The sequence below is a fragment of the Vombatus ursinus genome, unplaced genomic scaffold (genome assembly GCF_900497805.2).
Source record: "Vombatus ursinus unplaced genomic scaffold, bare-nosed wombat genome assembly UNPS02014770.1, whole genome shotgun sequence".
NCBI classification, from domain to species: Eukaryota; Metazoa; Chordata; class Mammalia; order Diprotodontia; family Vombatidae; genus Vombatus; species Vombatus ursinus.
The window spans coordinates 5,051,355-5,074,782 of record NW_020954548.1 but is presented as its reverse complement, the minus strand read 5'-3'; positions in this window follow the sequence as shown (position 1 = coordinate 5,074,782).

Sequence of the window (23,428 nt, the reverse complement as noted above, 5' to 3'; positions counted from 1 at the left end):
CACACACACACACACACACACACACACACACACACACACACACACACCATATGAATTTATTCCAAGCACAAGACTTCCTAGTCAGGGCTCTGACTTTAGGTTTCTAGCTTCTCCCCTCCACTGCACTCTTGGAGTAGCTAAAATGAATACTCAGTCCTTCCTTAGATTCTCCAAGTTGTTTTACAGTGAGTAGCTACAACGAAAAAGGCAAGAACTTAAAATAACAAAGGAAAGGGAAAAAAAGTTACAAAATTCTAAGAAGGCTTCAAAGTATTCAGGAGTAAAGAGAGGAAATTCAAATGGGGCCATTCCTTGATCTCTTAGCTCCTCTATTCACTGAACCATTTTTATTGCTTCCCTGGGGGAATCCCAGCACATAGGCCTGTTTCTTCTTTCATCCTTTTTCTTCCTGAATCAGAGTCCTCCTGGAATTCACCCCTCTCTTTGTAAAGAGAAAAATCCTTCAGGGTCTGACTGAACAAGTGAGAATGTTGAGCTGAGTGAATCAGCAGTTTGTACAGAACACTAAACCAATGCCATTTCCATTTCAAACAGAAAATCTACACTGGAGGCCTCATTCTCTGTGCCCTCCAGACTCCCCACCAGAGGGACTTCCTAGGACATTTTGTTCATAGGACTGATAGCATCTTATGCATGTTGGAGTGCTTTCTGGAAATGTAGGCCCAGATTCCATACACACATTCATAGCAGAATCTCAGTGTCCACTGATCCAACATAGTGATGAAAAACAACATCCCTTTTATGAAATCCTGTGCAGGTTGTCATTCACTTTTTGCTTAAAGATCTTTAGTGAGGGGAAACTTTTACTTTCCACAGCAACTTATATTTCACTTTTGCATATCATAATAGGGAATTGTCCTTTAAATCATGAATAAACCTACCTCTTTATAATCCCTACCCATTGTTCCTATTCTGTCATCTTTTTGGGTGCCAAAGAAAAGAAGTTTATTGTCTCATCCCTCTGATACCCCTTCAAAAACCAGATGATAGGAATTGTTTGGCTTGTCCTGGCTCCCCCATCACATCCCTAAGATTTGTCTTTTCCTGTCTAAGTATTCTCAACTCCTTCAACCAGTATTCATATAGCATGAACTCAAGTATCTTTACCATCCTAGTTGTCCTTCACTGACACCTCTCCAGTTTAATAATCTCAGACTTTAATTATGGTACCCAGACTGTAACACAAAACCCCATATGTAGTCAAACTGAAGGGGGGGGTTGGGGTGCTCTTAGATGCACAGAGGCACCCCAAGATCATGGGAAAAAGCCCAAATCACAGCGTGGATCTGCCTGAATGAATTCAACTCAGATCTTCTTCCAGCCAGAGAAAAAGTTTATTAAAGATAAGCATATAGGCCAGACTCCAAAGGAACCCAAACATCAGTTATCTAAATATGGTTCAAGGTGGTCGGGTGACTCTCACAAGGATGAGCAGCGTGAGGCAGTCTAGAAAGCTCAGCGTCTGAATGGGGGCTGGGGCTAGGGTGGTCAGGCCAGGTGACACCAGTTAAGGGCGGGCATGGGGTCTCATCCCCTAGGGGCATGAGAAATTCCCAGCTTTTGAGTGGGGGAAAGATGAGTCTTTAGTACAGACTGATTGGGGAGAGGCCAAGCAGTTTGGGGTGAGGGGAGGAGGGGTCTAGGGAGATCTGGATGGGAGTGGCCAGCAAGCTGGGGCAAAAGGAACACTGGCACCTAGCTAGGATTAAGGGTGGGAATGGCCAGGAAAGCAAAACTATGGGAAAGCCAGTTGATGAGGGAGGTGGACCCTTAAAAGGGTCCACGTGAGAATTTCTGTTTGGAATGTCTGAGTGATTTGAACAGACAATGAGAATAGATAATGAAGGGAGCTGGAAGAGGAAGTTTGCTTTCAAAGGGAAATAAGGCAGTTTCTAAAACTTTAAGGATCTCCTGGGACCAGTAAACAAAACTGAAGCCAGGTTCTTTTTGTCAAAGAGAGATAAGTGAGTCTACAAGGAATCTAAAAGTTTTAAGGTTTTTCTGGGAACTGTAGGTAAACCTCTTCAAAACCAGGACAAAGAATGATAAGTATGATTCCTATGCTTCAGGCATTTTTCAAACTTCAGCAATGAATTAAAGGAGTGCCTTTCCCTCATCTAGGAATCTGTTCTTTCCTGCGAGTTACCATAATTCAGTTATAAATTCATGTGTGTGAAGCTAAAGTTGATGAAATGATCTTCAGGTTTAGAAGTGCAAAAGTCTATGAGACTAGAGGTTCTTGGTAAATAAAAAAAAAGACCAATAGTTTTTTATTATTATTTTGGGGACTTTCCCTGTTCTTTCTCTTCCACTGTATCCCTGTCCTTGTTTTTCTTTTTCTTCTGGACAAGTATTTATTTCATAGTGATTCCCTGTGGATCAAATAATCATCGATTTAGGAGTGGGAAGAACTTCAAAGGTCAACTAACCCAACTTTTTTATAGATGTAAATAAACATCTGTGACAACAATGGCTTCCTTGAAGGAGAAAAGATATGGAAGTCAGAGAAGGGAAAATTTTTTTTTTATATGTTCAAACACTCCCATAAGGAACAGAACTAAGACTTGAATACAGATCCAGAAATCTTTCAATTAAACCACACTTCTATTAGGCAACTAGATGACCCAGTGGATAGTGTGCTGGGATTTGAGTCAGGGAGGTTTGAATTCAAATCCAGAGCAAGATTACTAAATGTGTGACCCTGGGCAAATCACTTAACCTCTGAACCCTAGTTTCCTCAAATGTAAAATGGGATCTACTAGGATCTACTAGGATCTCCCTCCCAGGATTGTTATTAAGATCAAGTGAGATAACATTTGTAAAGTGACTAGCAGAGTTCCTGGAACGTGGTATGTACTATATAAACTTGTTGTTTTTGTTATTGTTGCTGCTGCTGCTGCTATTGTTTTTTTGTTACTGCTGTTGCTGTTGGTTTTGTTGTGGTTCATATGATTATTATATGCTTTTGGGGGTACCATAATGAATAAACAAAGTAACTATTAAAATAACATTGTTTGATCCATTTGGTAGAATTATCCTTTTTTCAGGATCTCTCTCAGTATGCCATTGATGGCAATTTTTTCAGATTCCTGCTGTACAACATGTCTCAATGAAGGATGCATCAAAATAACTTTGATGATATGGTTAAATTTGATAGCCTTACACTAATTTCTGTTTTTCAGTTTTTCTTTCATTGGAATAGATTTAATGTTACTCATTTTTACCACATAAGGATAAAATATCCATTGAATGAATTTGGGATAGTAGCATTATATTAATCCTTAACCTGATTAACTTTGTTAAAAAATATAGCAACATTTTTGAGTGAAAACTTAGAAGATAGAAGTTTTTGGAATTGACATTCAAACAAGTTCTACAGTGTGTATGCTAATATTTTTAAGTTTATCATTGATGATAACATTTGATTGCCAGCACAATGTCTCCTACAACTTTTAATAGTAGCAGATACATGGATTCTACAAAGTAATTTTTCCCATTATCTTAAATAGTTCATTTCCCAAAGCATATGCTTCACAGAGTTCATTTTTATGCTTAGGCAAATCTGTCATCAACAGAATTATTTTTCCCCTGGAAATCTTGAGATTGAATCTTTCTTAAGCAATAAGTTTCCCTTGATAAATTGAACATTTTCATTAAAAAAGGTTGATTTTTATTTTTTACTATTAAATATTATATTAGGAGACAAAAATAGCAGGGCGCTTTTTTTTTAAAGAACCTTTTACTGAACAGATAAATGTTACTTTCAGCTAGGATACTTTCTAAGCTCTCCTAATTTTACTGTTCTTCCCAAGTAGAAGGCTATTTTAAGATTTTCCCACCACTATTCTTCCCCCTCCCTCTCAATCAGTCATTCTTATATACTGCAGTCAAATTTAAGTTTCCTCATGCATATATCTGTTCGTGTGATTCCACTGTTCCAAAACCTTCAATAGATCCTCCTGGGTACAGTATTCTGTGGTAGAATAATATATGGCCTTGAATAAGTAACCTAACTTCTAGAGCCCAGTTTTTTTCAGCTGTAAAATCAGAGGTTTGAATGTGATCAGGAGTTCTAACTCTGCGATCCATGCACTCTTATGTCTGTGGACAAACGTCAGTGAGTCAAAAAAGTTGGATAGGGGAAAATTTTTATTTTCACTATCCTGTAAGTGAAATTTTGTATTTTCTTCAATTATTTTTTAAAAATGATCCTGAAAAGTGGTTCATGGGCTTCACTAGACTTCATTAGAACATGACACACACAAAAAAAGTAAAGAACTTTTACCAGATCATGTTTAAGACCCCTTCCAAATCTGAAATCTTATGATCCTTCAACCCTATATTTTCAGGCTTTTTTTACCCAGTTTCCTTTCAGAGACTATGATTTCCATTGAAATTTGACAACTCAGGAAACTGAGCAAAGAATTCTCTAATAATACTTCTAATTGTGGATGAATCCCAGATATATGTTGCAAGGCTTTATCTCTGCCCTGCCCTATAACTCCCCGTCTCCATTATCCTGCTGAATATCTCCACCATGATATTCTATTGTCACCTATAACTTAACATGTCAAAAATTGAATTTATGATAATCTCACCTAACCTCCAGTTTTTTTGAGGGTATAACCATCTTTCCCATCACACACTTTCCTAACTTTAGGTTCATCTTTGACTTTTGCTTCTCCTTCACCACCATACCCAAATAATTACCGGTTTCTGGAGCTGATAGCTTCACATTTCCTGGTTTCTCTGGCTTCATTCAAGCCTCAGCTAAAGTTCCACCTTCTGCAAGAAGTCTTTCTAAGTCTTCCTTGAGACTATCTTTAATTTATCCTGTGTATATCTGGTTTGCACAATATTGTTTTTATGTCGTCTCCCTCATTCAACTGAAAGTTCTGTAAGAGTAGGCAATAGTTTTACTTGTTGCCCCACCACCTAGCACAGTACCTGGCAGAAGGTTGGCACTTAATAAATACTAGTTGACTGACTGACACTGTCTTTCATAACTCATCACCTTCTCTCCAACTATATATTCACCTCATTGTTCTGGAATTTATGGGCTTCCACAGTCCTGCTCTGATCTGATTTGCTAGCCTTATTTCATATCACTTTCATTTGAGCCTTTGATGTTTTAGCTAGACTTGACTACTAGCAGTTTCCTGAATTAAACATGTTGTCTTCCACTTCCATGCATCCTCATCCTCTCCTATCCCATGAATGGTTCCTTACTAGGTGTATGACCTTGGGCAAGTCACAACTTATATTTGCCTCAGTTTTCCTCAACTGTAAAATGGGAATAATAATAGCACCTACCTCATAGGGTTGTTGTGAGTATCAAATGACATAATATTTGTAAAGTGTTTAGCACAATTCCTGGCACATAGTAGACATTATAGAAATGTTTATTCTAACCACTTCCTCCCCTGATAAGATCTTGGCATATGGGTGGATATTTCTTTGGCCCTTTCTACTTATTACTTTGTATTGTTTCTTTGTTATATTCCTGACCTGAACCCCCTTAAAATAGCCTTTAAGCTCGATTAGGGAAAGAACTTGGAAATTTTTCAGCTATTATTATTCCCATTTTACAGTTGAGGAAAATTGAGGCAAATAGAAGTTGTGACTTGCCCAAAGTCATACACCTAGTAAGTGTCTGGGGCCAGATTTGAACTCAGGTCTTTCTGATACCAGATCCAACCCTCTATGAATTTTGGTACCATATACTTACCCCTTAGCACTCCATCTTGCTTATTTTAGGCACTTTAGTGAAAGGTCATTGGATGAATGATAGTGGAAATGGTGAATAATTTGTGGGTTTCTTTTGATTAAATGTACTGACTTGATTATTCCATCTATTCTGATGTCTTACAGGAGATCTCAGGTTAGTGCCCATCACATTACCAGCACACAGTAGAAAACTAGTAAACTGCTTTTTGAAATGAAGCTAGTTGAATTGTTGATTGATTCTGTGATATCAAAAGAAACAAATATTCAGTCAACACTAAACAAATGCCAAACAATCAATCCATTCTAAACATATGTAGCATTATTACTTGTGTTTCCAAAGCTATCTTTTTGGCTGTATTTGAACTAAGTACTATATTACACCACCATTAATTCTTTCTAGGAGAGAAATAGATGCCCTTGAAAAACTAGTGCTGGGAATTTGAATTCATCATACTAAATACCTTAAATTTAAAAGGTAGTACAAATTCCCCTTTGGGAATCTAAAAATGAAGAATTAATTGGAAAACAATTTCTCAAAAGTAACTCATGAACTATTTTTTTTCTTCAAGTTTGTCTATCAAAATGGGTGCTCTAAACTACACAAAGCATTTCTCACATCACATTTGCAGTTTTTCCTGAATTTCCAGTGCCTTGTCGCTAGGTCATACGTAAAATGGATTTTAATGGTCAAATAAAACTTAAATTGTGTTGATTAAATCCTTTTTTTTCCCATTTTCCCTTTGAGCTAGTTCCTTTTCTGCCACTCAAATAGAAAGACGATTGATGACTGAAAAGAACCTTTAAAAATGGCATCAGAAAGCTACAGAGACAGTTAGATGGTAAAGTGGATAGAGCTCTGGGCCTGGAGTCAGGAAGTCTTTAGTTCAAATCAGCCTCAGATATGAGTTATTACTCTGGGCAAGTCACTTAATTCTCTCAGCCTCAGTTCCTTCACCTGTAAAATGTGGAGGATGATGGCATGTACTGCAGGGCATTGTTGTGAGCATCAAATAAACTAAAACGTGTAATGCATTTAACCCAATTCCTTTCAGAGAATAAGCACTAAATGTTTATCCACTCTATCCTCTATTGTATCCCGAGATAAAGTAAGACATTGAGTTCTACCAAAACTGTCCGTTTGGGGGAAAGTGGGAACAGAGTAAATATTCTCTAATTACCTACTCCTCAAAAGATTTTATTTAGGTGAAATCATATGAGAATGAACATCAATGTCATTCTTTTATGAGGTTATCACAGAAGTCATCTGAGAAGTGTCTTTAAGGGTTAAAAGAAGTCCTATACTCTTTGGTTGGTGATGGTGGAAAAACATGGCCCATACAGAGGTAAAGTACATGTTTACAAGGCTCAACTCTTTCTTTTTCTATTCTTTTCTAAAGCAACAATTGTTAAAGCCACCTTCTTTTCTCTATGATTACTTCTTTCCTTCATTGACATGCAGGACAGGGGAGGGGAGGAAACAAGCATTTGTTTGGCACTTACCACCATGCACTGTACTAAATGCTTTACAAATATTATCTCATTTGAGCTTCACAACCCTATGAGCTATTATTATACTGATTTTACAGTTGAGGAAAGTGAAGAAGGTTAAGTTCTCTGCCCAAAGTCACACAGTTAGTAAGTGTCTAAAGTCTGATTTGAACTCAGGTCTTTCTGACACTAGGTCCAGCACTCAATTCACTGCTACTTCTAGCTTCCTCTACAAGTATAACATTTCCTTCCACTTTAGGGGCAAACAATAGTTTAATAAGCATTAAAATACAAGAGAAACAGCTTGCATTTCATAATGAACAAGCCCATTGTATACACAATTGTATTTTAGCTGAATTAGGTTTTATACCTAATTTATACCTAAGGCTGAGGCCTTGCAGAAACACCTCAGATTTCCACAGTGATTCCTATTGACTTCATTCTTCTCTGCCTAGCAGATTTTTGAATTATGTACCATACCATGCTATAGGAGACCCTCTGTTCACAAAACCATAATACTTCCCCTTTTTAGCAGCCAAGATATTCAGTATAACAAGCTTTGGACTCTGTCATTTTTTTTTCTCCTAGTAATATAGCCAAAGATAAATTTTAGATAACCTATCTTCTAGGTATCACTATCTTTTGCCTTAATCTTGGATTTGACCTTTTTCTCAGATACGACATGGTTTATTGCACTGTTTTGTTAGTCAGCTATTCACATACGCAGCTCTGAGCTCTCATCAATGTGCCACTTTACCAGAATAAGCCAAAGGAAACATTAATTCAAAGCTAAGTTATTTAATTAAATGGAAACATAGGGTTAAAAACAAGGGGTAGTATTAAATGTTATTGGCAGCTATACACAAATGTCTTCCACAACAGAAATGTGTTCCAACGAAGCCAGTTGATTCCCAATTAGCTACTCTGTTTGCCAAATTCACCAGGAGAGTGACAAATTCATTCAATGATGAAGAGTGGTTAGGATGTAGCAGATTATTTCTTCTCAGTTATTTATCTTTCCGTCTTCTAACTCTATTAATCTTGAAAGCATTGGCTTCCTAACATAAAAATCAGAGGGTTTTATTTTTGTTCGTCTGTTTTATTTTGTTTTGTTCTATAATAGCAGGCTTTGAAGTGCTACTGGCTCCTTTCAAGCATAATGAAAACCTCTTGCCAGACCTCTCTGCACCATTGCTGTCTTCATTCCCAGACTAGTTTGTCTCTACAACCCAGTCGTGGAGCCTTAGTAACATATGCATGTGCCTGCCAGTTTTTTTCAACTCTTCTTAGCTGGACCTTCCCCATTCATATCAGCCTGTGCTTCACCACTTTCACAAGCCTTCCCTTTTCTTTGAACATTACAAGGAAACAACCAATCAGTGTGAGCTGGGTGATATTGCCAGGAGGCAGAGCTTAAGGTTCCATACAGACCTCTAAGACATGTAGTCCAAAGTAATTTTCCACTAATGAATAAGGGTCTCTCACCCTTAAGCACAATGAAAACAGTAGATGTGTGCACAACTATACTGTCCTAAAATGGAAAACTTTAAAGTCATCTTTCCCTATGTGACTCCAGTCCTCACTATTTTCTTTTTTTTGTTACTTTAAAAATATATGGTTTATTTTTAATATTCTTTTCTTTTAAAATTTTGAGTTCATTCTCCGACTCCCTCCTCCTCATAGACAAACCAATGAGAAGGTATGCAATGTGATATCAATTACACATGTGAAATAACATATTTTATATAAGCCACATAACCAAAAAGGAAGAAAAATAAAGCAAGAAAATAATCCTTTAATTTGTACTCACAGTTCGTTAGTTCTCGTTATTACAGAATTCCTGTTAATGTACACAATGGTCTCCTGGTTCTTCTCACTTCACTTTGTATCAGTTCAATTAGATCTTGTGATTATTTTTTTTTCCTGAGACCACTCTTCTTATTATTTCTTATAGCACAATAATATTTCATCATAATCACATGCCACAACTTGTTCAGTCATTCCCCAACTGATTAGCATCTCCTAAATTTCATGTTCTTCAATAAGACAGAAAAGAACTGTTACAAATATTTTTGAACATAGAAGACCTTTTCATTTTCCTTCAATCTCTTTGGGGTACAGACTTAGTAGTGGTATTGCTAGGTCAAAAGTGATACACAGTTTTACACTTCTTTGGACATAGTTGCAAATTATTCTCCAAAGTGATTGGACCAGTTCACAACTCCACCAAAATCAAAGCATCATTTATTTCTGATAAATATGAAATGATACCTCAGAGTTCTTTTAATTTACATTTCTCTAATCAATAGTGATTTAGAACATTTTTTTCATTTGACTACAGATAGATTTGATTTCTTCTGAAAACTACCCATTCATATGCTTTCACCATTTATCATTTGAGGAATAGCTCTTATTTTTTTATAAATGTGATTCAGTTTTCTATATATTTGAGAAATAAGGCCCTTTTCAGAGAATTTTGCTCATATATATACATATATATACATACATATATATGTGTGTGTGTGTGTGTGTGTGTGTATATATATATATATATATATATGTAATTCATTGTCTATGGTACCTTTTAGCAAAATGTACTTTCCCCGCTTATTTCTTTTAGTTAGGTCTATTTTTGGTTTTGCTTTGTCTAAGATCATAATTGCTATCCCTGTCTTTTTCTTTTACTTCAACTGAAATATAGGAGATTACCCTTCAGCCTTATATTTTAGCTTTGTGTACATCTTTCTGTTTCAAGTGTGTCACATGTAAAACAGAAACAAAAAAGGAAAAAAATACTTTTTAAAAATTTTCCAATCCACTTTGCTATGTGCTTCCCTTTTATGGATGAGTTCATCCCATTCACATTCAGTTATGATTATTGTATATTTCCCTTCATCATATTTTCTTCTATTTATTCTTCTCTCTCTATTTTTATCCTTTCTTTCTTCAAAAGTGCTTTGTTTCTGACCACTCCCTAACCTGCCCTCCCCTTAATTATCCCCCTGCCTATATGTCTTATTCCCTTCTTCTCCTGTTTCCATATTGGATAAGGTAGATTTCTATACCCAACTGACTGTGTGTGTGTGTGTGTGTGTGTGTGTGTGTGTGTGTGTTCTTCTGTCTTTGAACTAATTCTGATGAGAGTGTGGTTCAATCATTACCTTTCACCTCCACCATGAAGGTCCACAGAATGATTTTTCATGCTTCCTTTTCTTGTTCATTGGATTCTTGGTTTTGTGTAGAAATATACACAATACTATGAACGGAAGAATTTTTTTTTGTTGTTTGTTTGTTTGTTTTGTTTTGTTTTTACCTTTTACTATTAACATTACCATTGGGATATTTATTTAGAACCAGGGGCATATTGATTATGTTTCTTCTTATGAATTCAAATCTGTTAGTTGTTTTCTTCTGATGTATGTATCATTCTGTACATATTATAGTACATTTCCTGTCCATGAAAATTGTTATCAAACTGTTGCCTGATCTTCTGTCCTATTCATCTTGTATACAGCATGCTTACACATTATTTTCATTTTCTCTCCCTTATTAGATTTTGTGCTCCTCAAAGGCAGGGACTACCTTTTGCATTTCTTTGTATCTCCAGTGCTTAGTACAGTGCCTGACACATAAATAGTAGGCACTTAATAATCATTTATTGACTTAATAACCGACTTCTCCAACAAAAATGAAGAATAGAATAGGAAAATCAATAGATTATATTTTCCCATGTGTAACTGGAAAAGGCAGTAGATAATGGTAATATCTCTGGAACATAGCTAAGTTCATCAATTTATTTCAGTTTTGTTCACTAAAATTCATTAACATGGATTTAAAACACTGATGTGGTTTGGGGGAAGGAAGGTAACGTATAAACTATTACTAATCCCTTGGATTATCTACACTGCCAGAATTTTTCTTTTAATATTATTTTTTTAAATTTTAAGTTGACATTGTTTAAAGAAATATTTGAGAAAGGTGAAGAGAAAAATATTGATAAAAACAAAAATCATTTAGACCATAAAGTCATCCATTCAGTAGACTTTCACTGATGACCTGCAATCTTTTAGTCACAAAAGGAAAAAAAAAGACCTTTTATGACTCTTTTTTTTTTTACCTTTTGTGACTAGAACATGAGAAGTTATTGATAAAAGTCTGTTGGATGAATGAGTTTGTCATATGAATGATTTTTACTTCCATCAAAATTTCATGGAGGTAGCAGAAAGAAATAGGCATTGTCATATAATGATAACATAAGGTTGAATGCAAATGTGAATTAAGGAAGGTACAAAGTAGTAGAGCAGTTCAAATGAAGGAGCAATCACTTCAAGCTTTAGGGAGCAAGGAAGAGTTTATAATATTCAAACCTTGAAGTGAAAACCTATTTATATTTCTCAACCAGAATTATCTAAAAAAAACCGCAAGTAGCCTTTGTTATTCTGCCTTCTGGGGGAACACATTTTCTCCTTCAGTGAAACTATGATTCTGCTACTAAGAATATTGCACATTATTATCAAACAACAGAGAAGTAATTGTATTGATGATGGGAAAACAAAATCTGAGGGAAAAAATGGTTACACTTCTATTCTCACCCAACTCCACGGATGAGCTGAAAAGAATCAATTCCTGTTGAAATGAATAGATGGCCTAGTTTTGTGGCAATGTTCCTGCTTTTTGTTTTGTTTTGTTTTTTTCCCCTCTAGTCAATTTACAGTGTCCTAGTGATTTATCTACCTGCACTAAATCTGGAGTTCATGCGCCTTTTAGAAGGGGTATGGAATATTAATTAGCTTTGGATAAAACATTTTCTTTTAAGTATATATAGGAAGGATTTCTAAACCTAGAATTGAGAGGAGTTATGCTTTTTTCTCCTCCAAATGGCAAGGTTTCACAAAACTATTATAAACACATCATTAATGGCTTGATGCATTATTTGTTTATTTGATTAGTTATTTACTCATTAATAAACATTTATTAAGAACCTACCACAAGCCAAGCATTATGCTGAGCCCTTGACAAACAAAAGACAAAAGGTAGTCCCTGCTCCTGGGGATTTCATAAGATAATGTATTTATTCTATCTATTTATCACCTATGTACTTATCTCTCATTTTTCTCTCATCTCTTGTTCTCTCTAAATCTGTCCATCCATCTATTTATCATCTTTCTAGCTTTCTAATCCTCTATCATCTATCTGTTGGTAGTTGGTTAGTTATTAAGTTAATAGGTTAAGAAACCCTGAGTTATGTTCTGAAGAATGCATCATTCTTTTCATAAATGCTTATTTACTGACTGACCAACAACAGTAATTAGGTACTGATGGAATAATGGTCACTTTTTCACATCACTATGTAGCATTCTATATCTCCCTACACATAAATGTGTATGGAGTCAGAATAGATATCCATGCCAGCAGGTCATCAACAGCCTGGCTGATGAGGTGCAAGGGTGAAATATAAATAGGCTTTCATTTCAAGGTTTGAGTATTATAAAGCCTTCCTTGCTTTCCCCAAGCTTAAAGTGATTGTTTCTTCATCTGAACTGCTATAGCATTTTGTACCTCCCTTATGGAGCTGTACTTGTCATACAGTGAGGAACCCTGGGATCAACCTAACAAGATTAAATGTTAAAGGATCCATGCTTCCCAAGATGCAGGTACTTCTATTGCTGCAGCTCACAAGCCACAGATGACTTCTCATTTGGTATGATGCTTGTCTATGTCTTTACATAAATCTTCCATGGAGAAGTACCCTAAGATGATGGAGACATTTATCTGGTTATCTAATAGTTCATAGATACCAGTGCTACACTCAAAATGCACAGATATTATCCTGCCTTCTATGTATATGATTGTCCTAAATCTACTTGCCTAGATTATTACATTAGCTTTCTGATTGATCTCTATTCTCTCCCAACTCAAATCAATTATTCATTCAACTACCAACATGATTTTCCTGGTATATGTCATCCTCTTAATAGAATAAAAAAAAAAGAAAAAAGAAAACAACAAATGAAAACCTTCAGTGATTCTATATTACCTCTAGGAACAAACATAATGACCTCTCTTTGACATTTACAGCTCTTCACAGTCTGATCTTTACCTACCTTTCTAGACTTCTTACACCTTGCTTCCTCTTGCTACTCTTCAACCAAATTACTTCACTTACCATCTCCCTACCTTGACACCGGCAGCCCTCCTATGCTTAGAATACTCTCCCTCCTCAACTCTGCATTTTGACATCTTTGGCTTCTTTTAATACTCCACTCAAATACCTCCTTCTGCAGGAGGTCTTCTCAATTTCCCCAAGCCATTTGAGCCTTTGCCTCTAAGAATGCTTTCCTTCTACTCCACTAATTGCTACAACTACAACTACTATGACCACTACTACTACTAGTACTAACTAATATCCTTTATATACTCTTTACTATGTGTCAGACACTATGCTAAGTATGTTACAGATAATATCGCATTTGATCCACATAACAACCCTGAGAGTTAGAAACTATTATTTTGCAGTTGGAACAATTATTTTACATTTGAGGAAATTGAGGCAAACAGAAGTTAGGTGACTTGCCCAGAGTCACACAGATAGTAAGTGTCTGAGGTTGAATTATGAACTCAGGACTTCCTGACTCCAAGTCCAGTGCTCAATCTACTGAGCCACCTAGTTATTCTATATATTTGGTATATACATATTTCTTTACATTTTTTCCTTGCTCATTAATATACTTTATAATACTTAAAGTCAAGGCCTAGGTTTGTGTGTTTGAATTTCTTTGTATCCCTGTAACTTAGCACAGTTTTTAGCACATAGTATAAAATTAATAAGTGAATGTTGGTTGATTAATTGGTTGATTGCATATTTAGTCCTTATTGAAGTGTTTTTGTACATATTAAGTACTTAATGCATGCTCTTCATTCATTCATTCAGCTCAAAGGAACCTCAGAGAACATTTAGTCCAACCGCTCCTTTTTACCAATAAGGAGACTGCCATACCAGTCCACTCACACATTGTATTTCTAGACTAAACAGATTATTCAGATTCCTAAGCATATCAGGAGCTGTTTTTAATTCAATTCAACAAATATTTCTTAGCCATCTACTATGAGTGAAGCATTGCCCTAGATGCTAAATACAGAAAGATTGAAAAAAAGACATCCCCTTGTGCACCTCAACTCATCTTATCCCTTATCTCTAGACTGCCATTTCCCTGGACCTTCATCTGTCATAGCTCTTTCAATTTTCAAGACATAACTCAAATGGAACTTGAAATTATGGGTCATATTTAGGATACATGAAATAATCAAGTCTGAGCATTCCATTTAATCAAATTGAAGCCTAGAGAGGTGAAGAAAATTGCTAGTGTTGTAGAAGTAGGCTTCCTTGATTCTCTTTGCCAGAATTAGTCACCAACTTTTTTCCAAATTTCATCACATACCTTAACTTTTTATATTGTTACCTTTTGTCTTTAAGTCATGGGTATTTCAAATCCCACCCAAGATTCAAGCCTTGTTTGAGATAAAGAAAAAAATGAGATGGAATAATCCATACAGTAGTGACTGTATGCATCTGACAACATATAGAATATTTCCACCTGGTAATTCCATGTCTAGCTCCAGGCACACAAAAATAAGTACTTCATTACTATCTGAGAACTTGTAATTTTCTTCTATTTGACCAGTTTACATGTTAAAACTCATACTCATCTGTGGATTCTTTGGAAAGTATGATTAATGTTTTTTTCTACTGAATAACTGTATTTTTAATGTTTAAGCTCAGCTGTGCGGGATATATAATATTGAGGTGTTAATTATTTGTTTTGCCAAATTTTACTTCCACCATTTTCTCCCCCAAAATTTAGACTATCACTGCTACCACACCTACACACTCCCTAACCCCATAATCTCCTGCTTTTTCAAGTTCAGGAAGTACATTCCAATAAATATTGATATTGATATTAACTCAGTCAAACCCAAATAACTCTTCACAATATCTGTAACTACTGAAGTCAATATATTCCTTCCCTGACAACATATCTTATGTGTTTTGACTCCTAATATTGAAATGTAAGCTTCTAGAGAGTAGGGGACTTTTTGCTTTTGTATAACCAGCACTTAACACTCTGTTTACCATATAGTAAACCTTTAATAATTATTTATTATTCATAACATTACATCCTCCTTTTTAACTTGTATTTTTGTAACTATTGAGTGACCTATTTTTCTTATTATTCTCCTTAGAATTTGACTTTTTTAATAAATACATTGAAAATTTTAAAAAAATGTTATTTAGTGTTGGGTCCTAAAGTTTGACTACATATATATCAATTAGTTGAAGTTGGTAATCTTTTCTTGATGTGCTGTGGATCCTACTCATCTATTCTTTGCTAATTAGTTCTAATATTTCTAGATAATTTTGTATGATAAAGCAATAATTAGGAGCTATTTTGCCAAACTGTATGCCAGTAAATATGACAATCTAAGTGAAATGGAGAAATATTTACAAAATATAAATTACAAAGATAAACAAGAAGAAATAAAATATTTAAATAACTCCATTTTAGAAAAAGAAATTGAACAAGCCATAAATTAACTCCCTAAGAAAAAATCTCCAGGTCCAGATGGATTTATAAGTGAATTCTACTAAACATTTAAAGAACAATTAATTCTAACACTATACAAACTACTTGGAAAAACAGACAAAGAAGGAGTCCTATCAAATTCTTTTTATGACACAAATATGGTGTTGCTACCTAGAGCAGGAAGAGTCAAAACAAAGAAAGAAAATCATTACCAATTTCCCCAATTAATATTGATGCAAACATTTTAAATAAAATATTAGCAAAGATGTGACAGGAATTAATCATGAGGATAATGCACTATGACCAGGTGGGATTTATACAAGGAATGCAGGGCTGCTTCAATATCAGGAATACTATCAGCATAATTGAACATATAAGTAATAAAAGTAACAGAAATCTTATGATTATCTCAAAAGAAGCAGAACAAACGCTTTTGAGAAAATACAACACCCATTCCTATTAAAATAGTGGAGACTATAGGAATAAATGGAGTTTTCCTTAAAATGATAAGCAGTATCTATCTAAAACCACCAGTAAGCAGTGTAGGCAATGGTGATAAGCTGGAGACATTCCCAATGAGATCAGGAGTGAAACAAGGATGCCAGTTATTGCCACTATTATTCAATATTATACTAGGAAATGTTAGCATTAGCAATAAGAGAAGAAAAAGAAATTGAATAGAATAGACAATGATGCAGATGATATGATGGCATACTTACAGAATCCTAGAGAAGCAACTAAAAAGAAGAAAAACTACTTGAAACAATGAACAACTTTAGCAAAATTGCAGGATATAAAATAAACCCACACAAACCATCAGCATTTCTATATATTACCAACAAAGCCCAGCCACAAGAGATTGAAAGAGAAATTCCATTTAAAATAACTGTAGACAATATAATACATTTGGGAGTCTACTTGCCAAGACTAATTCAGGAACTATATGAACACAATTACAAAAATAAAGTCAAATCTAAACAATTGGAAAAGATATTAATTGCTCATAGGTAGGCTGAGCTAATATAATACAAATAACAATTCTACCTAAATTTATTTATCAAGTGCCATGCCAATCAAAACATCATTTTTTATGGAGCTAGAAAAAAACAACACAATTCATCTGGAAGAAAAAAGGGTCAAGAATATCAAGGGAATTAATTTAAAAAAAAAGAATGAAAAGGAAGATGACCTAGCCATATCAGATCTAAAACTATATTATAAAGTGGCAATCATCAAAACTACTTAGTACAGGCTAAGAAAAAGAGTGATAGATCAGGGGAATAGGTTAGGTACACAAGACACAGTAGTCAATGACTATAGTAATCTACTGTTTGATAAACCCAGAGACCACAGCTTCTGAGATAAGAACTCACTATTTGACAAAAACTGCTGGGAAAACTGGAAAAGAGTTGGCAGAAATTAGGCATAGACCAACATCTCACACCCTATAACAAGATAAGGTCAAAATGGGTATACGATTTAGACACAAGGGATGATATCATAAGCAAATTAAGAGAACAAGGAATAGTTTACCTGTCAGATATATGGAGAAGGGAAGAATTTAGGGCCAGACAACAGTCAAAAACATTACAAAAGCCAAAATGGATAAATTTAATTGCATTAAATTACAATGTTTTTGCACAAATCCAATGCAACCAAGATTAGAAGGAAAGCAGGAATGTGGGTGAAAATTTATCTGCCACCATTTCTGATAAAGACCTCATTTCTAAAATACATAGAGAACTGAGTCAAATTCATAAGAATACAAATAATTCCTCAATTGATAAATGGTCAAAGGATATGAATAAGCAGTTGTCAGAAGAAGAAATTAAAGCTATCTATAGTCATACGAAAAAAAATTGCTGTAAATCACTATTGATTAGAGAAATGCATTTAAAACAACTTTGAGATACTACCACAGATATGCTAACATGACAGAAATGAAAATAATAAGTGTTGGAGAAAAATGTGGGAAAATCGAGATATTAATTCATTGTTGGTGGAGTTGTGAACTGATCCAAACATTCTGGAGAATAATGTGGGTCTATGCCCAAAGATCTGTGAAACTCTGCCATTGATCCAGCAATACCACTACTAGTTCTGAATCCCAAAGAGATCATTAAAAAGGTAGAAAAAGACCTACATATACAAAAATTATTTATAGCAGCTCCTTTTGTGGTGAGAAAGAATTGAAAATTAAGGGTATGCCCATCAATTGGGGAATGGCTGAACAAGTTGCAGTATATGAATGTAATAGAATACTGTTTTTCAATAAAAAAAGATGAGCAGACAGATTTCAGAAAAACCTGGAAAGACTTACATGAACTAATGGCTATTCTAACTCCTTCACTTTTTTTCTTTTTCTTATTGTTATAGCTAGAAATTCTAGAGTAATACTAAATAACTCTTGTGATAATGGGCTTCCTTGATTAAACTTTTATCTAATTGGGAAGGCTTCTAGCATATCCCCATTACAGATAATGTTTGTCAATGATTGTAGGTAAATACTCTATAATTTTAAGTAAAGCTCCATTTATTCTTCTTCTTTCTAGTGATTTTTAGTAACAATAAGTGTTGTATTTTGTCAAAAAAACTTTTTCTGTATCTTTTGAGATAATGCTATGATTTTTGCTGGTTGATTTTAATAGTTTTATTGGTTATTTGTTGTTGTTGTCTTTTTTTTTAATTGATGTGGTCGATTCTGCTGATAGTTTCCCTCATATTAAACTAAACCTGAATTCTCAGTGTAAATCTCACCTGGTCATAATGCACATTTTTTGTGATACACTGCTTTAATCTTTTTGTTAATATTTTATATTTAAATTTTTTGCATCAATATTTTAAAACTATTTTATTTATTTATTTTCAGTTTCCAACATTCACTTTTATAAGATTTTGAGTTTAAAATGTTCCCTCTCTTTCCCCTCCTACTTCCCCAAGATAGTATGTAATCTGATATGGGCTATACATGTACAGTAATATGAAAAATATTTCCACATTTGTCATGTCATGAAAGAAGAATCAGAAGAAAAGGGGAAAACCATGAGAAATAAAAACACACAAAAAAAGAGGGAGAAAATACTATTCTTCAATCTCCATTCATACTCTATAGTTCTTTCTCTGGATATAGATAACATTTTGCATCATGAGTCTTTTGGAGTTATGTTATATCATTGCATTGCTGAGAACTAAGTCAATCAAAGTTGGTCATCACACACTGTTGCTCTCACTGTGTACAATGTTCTCCTGGTTCTGCTCACTTCAATCAGAATTGGTTCATGCAAGTCTTTTCAAGTTTTTTTTTCCTGAAATCCACTTGCTCATCATTTTTGTAGAACAATACTGTCTCATTACATTTACACACTACTTGTTCAGTCATTCCCCAATTGATGGGAATCCCCCCAATTTCCAATTCTTTGCCAAGACAAAAAGAACTGCTATAAATATTTTTGTACAAGTGGGTCATTTTCCCTTTCTCATGATCTCTTTGGGATGCAGACACAGAAGTGGTATTGCTGTTAAATCAATTGCTGTTAATCAAAAGTTATACATAATTTTAGAGCCTTTGGGCACATTTTCAAATTGCTTTCCAGAATGGTTGGATCAGTGCACAATTCTACCAACAATGCATTAGGCTTCAAATTTTCCCACATCTTCTCCAACTGCATCAATATTCATTAAGAAAAGTGCTGTATTGTTTTCTTTCTCTGTTTTTGCTCTTCTTGGTTTAGGTATCAGCATCATATTTGTGTTATAAAAGAAATTTCTTTGGACTCTTTATTTGCCTTTTTTTCCAAATAGTTTCTATAATATTTAAATTAATTGCTTTTTTGTTGTTGTTAATGTTTGGTAGAATCCACTTTTTAATCATTTGTTCTTAAAGAGTTTTTCTTAGGCAGTTCATTGATGACTTATTCAATTTCTTTTTTTTTGAGATTGAGTTATTTCTGTATTCTATTTCTTTATCTGTTAGTCTGGGCTACATACACACACAACCACACATACATATTTGTAAATATCCATCCATTTCACTTAGATTGTTAAATTTATTGACATATAATTGAGCAAAATAGTTCTCAATAACTGCTTCAATTTCTTCTCAATTGTTGTTGAGTTCACCCTTTTTATTTTTGATGCTGATAGTTTGGTTTTCTTTTTTTTTAAATCAAATTAACCATTTGTTTATCTATTTTATTTTTTTTAATAAAATCACCTGCAAATTATATTTATAAATTCAATGGTTTTCTTGCTTTCAATTTAATTAATCTCCCTTTGATTTTCAGGCTTTCAAACTTGGTGCTTCATTGGGGATTTTTATTTTATTTTTATTTTTCTAGTCTTTTTTTAAAGTCTGTGTCCAATTTATTGTTTGTTATGTCTCCATTTTATGGATATAAGCATTTAGATATATAAATTTCCCCCTAAGTACTGTTTTGGCTGTATGCCATAAATTTAAAAAAATTGTCTCATTGTCATTCTATTCAATGAAATTATTGTTTCTGTGATTTATTTTTTGTCCCATTCCTCAAAAATTAGATTATTTAGTTTCAAATTAGTTTCTAATCTGTTTCCAGGAAATGTGTTTTTATTACATTTTGATCTGAAAAAGATACATTAAATATTTCTGTTGATTATGAGATTATGATGCCCGAATACATGGTGAATTGTTTGTGTAGGTGGCATGCACTATTGCAAAAAAAAAAGTTAAATTTATTTTTATTCCTATCGAACTTTTTATAGAGGTACATCATATCCATTATTTGTTCTGTCATTTTCAGTTGTGTCATACTCTTCATGACCCCATTTGCAGTTTTTATGTTGAAGATATTGAAGTGGTTTGTCATTTCCTTCTCCAGCTCATTTAAAGATCAGAAAACTGAAAAAGGTTAAATATTTTTCCAGGGTCACAAAGCTAGTAAGTTTCTGAGGCTGGGTTTGAATTCAGTTCTTCTTGACTACAGGTACAGGCCCAGCTCTCTTTTCTCTGGACCACCTACCTGCCCTATCGTTTCTAAATTTTCTAACTCTATTTATTTCCTTAGCTTCTTTCTCATTTATTTTTTATATATTTATCTAGTTCTCAGAGGAAAAAAAAATATGTCCTCCACTAGTATAGTTTTTCTGTCTATTTCCTTCTGCAACTCATTTAGCTTTTCCTTTTAAGAATTTGCATGCTGTACCATTTGGTGCATATATATTTAGTATGGGTATTACTTTAGAATCTATGATACCTTATAGTCAGATGTAGTTTCCTTCTTTATTTCTTTTAATTAGATCTGTTTTTGTTTTTGCTTTGTCTGAGATCATAATTGCTACATCTGTTTTTTTATATCAGCTGAAACATAATAGATTCTGCTCCAGCCCCCTACTTTTACAATGTTCATTTCTCTTTGTTTTTAGTATTTTCCCTTATAAATAACATGCTGTAGGATTCTATTTTTTAATCCACTCTACTTTTAAGTTCCATTTTTAGGGTTAGTCCTGCTGCTGGTTTGCCAGGGTACAACCTGTGTTGGATTGCACTCCACTATCACCCTAGTGAGACAGACCTTTACCGATCACCTTCTTAGTTGTCTTGGGATATAAAATTGCTTCAACCCATCCTTATGTTAGTTCTGCCACTCCACAATTCATTTTGAGTCTTTATTTTAAAGTTGATTGGTTCAGAGTTTAGACCTCAAGAGGGTCTCTGCCTTTATTCCACCATCTTGGCTTTGCCCCACCCCCATAACTACTATTGCACTATAAACCCCAGAAAAGAAGGGATTTTGCTTAATTTTTTCTTTGTATCTCCCATCAACACCAAATTTTACTTTGCATAACAATTTGTTAAATGAATTAAATATATGTATTATTTTAGATTTTCTACTCAGAGTCATAAATCTTTAAAAGTGAGAACTTCTGGCATGGTGGTAGGCTGTTATGCGAGATATTAAGATACTTTCCTTCAAATATTCCACTCCCACTCCACCACACATAGTTATACCCTCACCACACCAGACAGTCAGTTGCCTACTGACCTCCATAATATAGCTAAATCTGTCAAAGAGGTTGTTTTTTCATCTCAATGTATACATTTCAGGACCATAGTCATTCAAAGACTTATATTTCCCTTCTTCTGCTTTAATGTGATCCCTTTTGTTTTTAAATCAGTCCCCCAAAAAATTAAAGTCATGAACTTTTTGGGTCTAAGTAAACCTGTTTGGATAATAATGTAATGCCAATCATGATTCATATGTTACAAAATTCTTGAAGCAAGAACTATTTGGTTGAATATTTATGATTTGTTGGACCACACTTCTGAGTGCTTATGCATTTTTCCAAGATGTTCTGCAAAGTGCCAGGACTTAAAACAAATAGTATGTCTGTGTCTTTATAAAGGAGTACTTCCTCAATCATCAGGAATACTTCAATTTGAACACTTCACTGGTTCTCATTCATGAAAATGGGAAGTATATTTGGCTTACTTGTACTTTACCTACTATTTAAGATAAGGGATTTTCAGATAATATCCCTTTATTGTTACATATTTCATGAAATCTTAAGTTCTTCCAATACATGATTGAGAGACACCATATTGGACTAGCAACCCTAGTTTATTCCTGCCTTTCTCGACCTTCTAGCACTGAGGAGGTCAAAGGGAGCCCAAACTCTTAATATCACAATTATCTTAAAAAAGGAAAACTAAACTAGTCCCCTAAGGACATTATTATTGTTAATATACCTACATTCCTTATGACCTAATGTGTCAAACAATGTTTTTTTTTTCTAACTGGGTAGTCCAGCCCTGGCAGGAGACGTCAGATTGGTGCCTAATAAAAAAGTTTGGGGCAATGGAGTCATTCTTTTTCTAATGTCATTACCATTCTCTAACTAATTTCATTCACCAGCTCAGTATCTTGTAGCAGCAGTATCCTCAGCAAATAAAACTAGGAGGAGAATGGGAGGGGTTAAGGTAAGAAAAAAGAAGAGACATCTGCTCTATTCAAACTGACCCACCCCCCAAACCTGGATAGTTTGGAAAACTGAGAGTACTAGGTATTGTAAGATGGACACAAGAATGAGAAAAGCACCAGAAATTGGGTGGATGTTTTAGATCACCAAACAAAACAAAACAAAACAAAACCATAAAACCAAAAAATCAGCAAACAAAAAACTCCCAATGCTGCAATACAAAAGAGCAATTTGTCTTTTATCTACTAATAATTTCATGAAAGATGTCCACAATACATGTTTAAATGATTCTGATAATTTTTATAATGATTAGAAACTAGGCAATAATTGAAATTCTCATTTTCATATGAACTTATATCTTTCCAATTTTCCCAGATTTTATTTTTATGAAGTTAACTGTTTAAACTCAAGTTAGACTTTATATTTATTCTTATTAAATTTAATAAAATTATATATCAGCCAAATATTCTAGCTTTATAAATTTTTTTTCCCTTCACAACTTTATCATACTTATTGGGTATCACATCCAGTTTCATGTCACACAAAAATTAATAACAATGCAATTGATGTTTTTTATAAAAATTATTGATACAAAAGTGAAAGAGCATAGAGCCAACGGGGAAAAAATCTGTAATATTCTGCTGGAAATCTTCCAA